Below are 5,245 nucleotides of genomic sequence, written 5' to 3'. Positions count from 1 at the left end.
CCTCAATATCTACTGTCCTGCAAGGTTTAGATGCATCTCTGCTCCAACACAGATTTATGAAATGATTGAATTTGTCTTCAGAATGACGTCAGCTAATGAGCCAATCATCAGGTGTGTTGGAGCAGGGATACGTCTAAAACCTGCAGGCAAAAAGCTCTAGGATTTGGGTTGGCCTAGTCAAAGGTAATTCTTGAAACTTACCGAAATCCAGAGAGCTGTGCAGAAACAGATTTTTGTAAACATAAATAATCTAAAATGTGTGTAATGAAGATTGTTATGTAGCAACTTTCACCAAATGAGACTGAAGCTTAGTTACCTTTTGTTGAATGTTTTTACATTTATAGTTTAGAATGTTGAACTTTAACGTGAGATTATTTTGAATTAAAATGTTTGCTGACTTGAATTTTTAGGTTTTAATCAGATGAGAAAAATTACTATACTCTGTATTCAGCTTCCATTAACTGTTATGTTTGTAGAAAAAGCTGTTTTAGGGTCTTTGGAGTTTAAATGATAGACTGCAGAGAGGCTCCAGATTGATGGAAAATTGGTGTTTGGTTGCTTCACATCGTTTCCAGATCAGAGGTCCAAACACAATCATCAGTGTCTCCATGGTTACAAGTTCAACCAAGCTGTGTTTAATAAATGCCAACATTTGGCACTAAATGTCTCTGTGACTGATTTATGTATGATTTATTTGCTTCACTGTTAGTATTTTCAGCAGTCTGCACCATCCCACTATTTCCTGTGACAACATGCAGCTAAGCTTGTCAATCATTCAGGAAATGCTGAAGCAAATCAATAAATTATTACTGACTCATCAAGTGATGTCACTTCTGCTGAATAGAATAAAATATGGTTAGTTAACAAGTTACTCTATCGAAATAACTAACAGCAAAACCATGAGTGCCGTATGTACACACAACTCATACTCCTGTTGTCCTCGGGTCAAAATGACCGAGATTTGTATGTGTTTTCCCTATACACAGAAAATGAGGACAACAGGAGGGTTTTAAACGAATAAGTAAAACAGACATATTTCTAAAAGTCGCATGGTCCAACTTTAAGGCCCCCACATATTTCATCCTTTTTTTAAATTTTTTTTTGGAAGCCTGAATAACAGCACATATCAATGTGTATAAAACAACAGGGGATTATCCAGGGAGAGCGTAATTGAAAAATAAAAAGAAGATGATGACAGTCAAAACAAAGTAACAGTTGTACAAAATGTGGCATATTTGTTGTGCAAATATTTTATAGTCAACAGATCGTCCACAATCTCAAGTTTTTCATTAGTTGAAAGTCTGATTTTAAGCAAATAGTTTTTAAATGTAACTGAGAATTTTGTTGGGCTCTTTGTTGTTGTTTTTGATTTCCTTGTAATTTAGCTTTAATGTTCGGCGGGACAAAAATTGTCATTTTGTAAGATTTCAGAGAGGCATCTCCCTCTAGTCCAGCAGGGGCTGGTCGTGCAGAAGAGAAGCGAGTGAACGTAGCAAACAAACGAAGGCGGTAGGATTTGATTTTGGCGGATTGCATAAACTGTACATTGACTGTAACAACATGGCTTCTACATCAGGAGGGAATAGTGGAAATGAAATGGAATGGATGATATCAAGATCAGCAAGAATGAAAAGAGCACTTAGGAAGAGACAAGAAAGGGCAAGAAGTTGGTCGGAAGAAAGYGAAGCAAGAGAAGAAGCTAACAAAAAGACAAAAACAAACGACAGGGCGAGGTCAGGAGAACAGAATGACTTTAATAGAGAAGTGGAATTTAAAATCATAGTGGAATTCAAGCAAGAAGGAGGATTTATCCACCCGATAAAGTTGACCAGAGCAATAGAGGAAGAAATAGGAAAAATTAAAACGGCTAGAATCATGAATAACAGAAGAGTGCTAATATATGCTAGCAGTGAAACTCAACAACAAAAGATAATCAGAATGAAAAACTTGATGGGGGAAAGAATTAAAACATATATTCCAGGGTCTTTAGCAAGGCTGAGAGGAGTAATATCAGGAGTTCCAATGGAAATGACAATGGAGGATCTGAAAAAAGAAATCAAAGGAGGGAAGATAACAGACGCCACCAGGATTAAAAGTAAAAGAGATGAGGAACTTAAAGACACAATGGCAGTAATTCTGCAATTTGAAAATATCATGCCAGAAAATATCCAGCTAGCATATTTGAACTACAGGGTTAGAGAATACATTCCCAAACCCCTCAGATGTTTTGCTTGTCAAAGAATGGGACACATTGCAAAGGAAAACCCAGGTGTGCAAGATGTGGAGGTCCACATGAATATGGAAAATGTGATAAAGATGCTAAAATCAAATGTTGCAACTGCGGAGGAGAGCATAGCATATGGTGGATGCAAAATACAAAAGGAAGCCAGAGAAGCTCAAAGAATTAAAATAGAAAGAGTTTCATATGCCGAAGCTTTAAAAAGAGTAAGGAAAGATGACTCAAGAGAAATTAGGTCAGGACAAACGGGTCAAAGAAACGCAACTTGGAGTTCAAATCAAGGGCAGAATGAACAAAGACAAATCTTAGTAACAACAACAAATATACAAAAAGCATAAATGCAGAGTGGAGGAAAATTCAATGGTGGTGAAAAAAGAAAACTTTGTAGCATTTATGTGCCATATTATCAATGTTACAGTTCAAATGAAGAAGAAAAGTGATCAAATAAAAGCAATCGTAACAGCAGCAGGAAGATTTTTAGATATGAAAGAAATCCAAGCTGATCAGATTCATACCATTTTGAGTGAAACAACAGAGAATGCTCAGGATTAGGATTAAAACTTTTATAATGGTTCTACATATCCTTCAATGGAATGCTAGAAGTTTAATAGCCAATGGACAAGAACTTAAAAAGTTTATTTATGATTTAGAAATAATCCCAGATATAATATGTATGCAAGAAACATGGTTGAAACCTAACCTAGAATTTAAAATTCCAGGATACAGTATAGAAAGACTGCACAGTGGCGCAGTTGGTAGAGCTGTTGCCTTGCAGCAAGAAGGTTCTGGGTTCGATTCCCGGCCCTGGTCTTTCTGCATGGAGTTTGCATGTTCTCCCTGTGCATGATGGGTTTTCTCNGAGAGGGAAGTCTGGGCCTCCCTTCTGAAGCTGCTGCCCCCGCGACCCGACCCCGGATAAGCGGAAGAAAATGGATGGATGGATGGATGGATGGAGAATCTGATGATACAGTGTCAAATGCAAAGCTCAAATCTAGAAGTAATAAAATTGCAACGTTGCCTGAATCAGCTGTTAAGAGGAGATCATTATACACTCGGAGCAAGGCAGATTCAGTGTTATGAGCAACTTTAAACCCAGACTGAAACTTCTCAGTTATATTTTTATCTTTTAAAAACATTTCAAGCTGAATAAAAACTAATTTTTCAAGAATTTTAGATAATAAAAAAGGCAATTTAGAAATGGGCCTGAAATTTGCTAGGTCACTGGAGTCTAGATTGGATTTTTTAAGGGGTTTGACCACAGCATGTTTAAGAGTAGAGGGGACACAACCTGACTGCAATGAGGTATTTATCACCTTAAGAATATAGCTGCGAAAAAATAAGAAAAATGTTTTTTATCAGACGAGTAGGAAGACAGCCCAATGGATAATTTGAAGGCCGCAGATGCTTAATAACCAAAGTCAGTTCATCTATAGAAACTGGCTGAAAATGCTCCAGAATAGCTATGCATTGTGGCATTCCATGGGAATCTAAATCTACCAGCTTATTCAAGCCTCTCAGAGCTTCAATCTTTTCTATAAAAAACTTAGAAAAAGCCTCACAATTAATTAACATACAGACACAATAAAACAAAGTGAAGCATCTGTGTGTTTATATATATATATATAAAGATCTTTCATACAAAATGCCGCTTTGAGTGTTCACAGGAAAACCCACACAGGTGAGGTGGAGGACCCAGAATTTCCATTGATAAACAAAAAACAGGAGGAGTCAGATTTTTCTTTGTTTAAACTTGAACAGCAGGAACCAAACTATTTACTAACTACACAGGACCAGAATGACCTCTATGGCAGTCAGGACAGAGAGCAGCTTGTCCAGAAGCCGTTTGTGGCTTTGATGGAGACTCCTACTCCACAAACTGAGCAGATTTCATTTCAAATCTCTCCTGTAGTTGAGGGCCTCATCCTGACACAAAGAAAAGATCTTTCAAATGTGATATTTGTGGAAAATTTTGTAAATATCAGAGTGAGCTGAAAGTACTTTACAGAACCCACACTGGTGAGAGACCTTTTCCATATCAAACATGTGGAATTTTTTTTCTCACATTAGTAATTTAAAATTTCACATTAGAATTCATACAGGTGAGAGACCTTTTTCATGCCAAACTTGTGGAAAAAATTTCACTCACATGAGTACTTTAATTGTTCACAAAAAAATTCACACAGGGGAGAGGCCTTTTTCATGTAAAACATGTGGAAAAAGTTTCAAACAAATTCATCATTTAACTGTGCACCAGGTAATTCACACAGGTGAAAGGCCTTTTCCTTGTGAAACGTGTGGAAAATCTTTTGCACGGAGTGCAGATTTGAACATTCACAGGCAAACCCACACAGGTGAGAGACCTTTTTCATGCCAAACGTGTGGAAAAAAGTTCCCTCACATGAAGCATTTAAATCTCCACAAAAAACTTCACACAGGTGAGAGGCCTTTTTCTTGTGAAACCTGTGGAAAATCTTTCATACAAAATGCCGCTTTGAGTGTTCACAGGAAAACCCACACAGGTGAGAAACCTCTTTTGTGCCAAATCTGTGGAAAAAGTTTTATTCATGTTGGTAAACTGAAGTTTCACATGAATCAAAAACACAAAAATGAGAGGCAGTCATTTGACTCTCAGATTTACTGCTAGGATTTAAGCTTGTCTTGGTAATTTTCTCTTTCCAAAATATGTAAATAAATAAATATTCACTAATTCTAATTAAACATAGTTAGAAATGGAAGGGAAATGTTTTGTTGACAAAAACATATGTAGACATTTTTAAAAATAAAGTAAAACTAGGATTTTACAGCTTGTGACCCTAAAATAATTAAATCAGTTTTACTCATCAGGAGAGTTCACTTAGAACCTTTTCTATCTTGATTTTAAATATCAGAGAATCCTGAACATGTCATGGAGTCCATCCATCCATCCATCCATCCATCCATCCATCCATCCATCCATCCATCCATCCATCCATCCATCCATCCATCCATCCATCCATCCATCCATCC

At 36.8% G+C, this 5,245-nt stretch overlaps 1 protein-coding gene and 1 pseudogene across 1 annotated transcript in view; both read left to right on the top strand.

The window, feature by feature from the left end:
* The window catches only part of LOC103479972 (gastrula zinc finger protein XlCGF49.1-like), a 3,391-nt gene extending 2,988 nt beyond the window's left edge, over window positions 1-403 (top strand). Inside the window, exon 2 of the mRNA XM_008434690.2 lies at window positions 25-403. The gene's annotated coding sequence lies outside the window, so the exon portion shown is untranslated. The remainder of the gene's footprint in view (window positions 1-24) is intronic.
* Window positions 404-4,034: 3,631 nt separating this feature from the next.
* Window positions 4,035-4,883, top strand: LOC103480014 (gastrula zinc finger protein XlCGF49.1-like; annotated as a pseudogene).
* The last annotated feature ends 362 nt before the right edge of the window (window positions 4,884-5,245 follow it).

Source organism: Poecilia reticulata, linkage group LG17 (assembly GCF_000633615.1).
Source record: "Poecilia reticulata strain Guanapo linkage group LG17, Guppy_female_1.0+MT, whole genome shotgun sequence".
NCBI classification, from domain to species: Eukaryota; Metazoa; Chordata; class Actinopteri; order Cyprinodontiformes; family Poeciliidae; genus Poecilia; species Poecilia reticulata.
The sequence above is the reverse complement of the archived record's forward strand: the minus strand, read 5'-3'. Positions and strand labels throughout refer to the sequence as shown.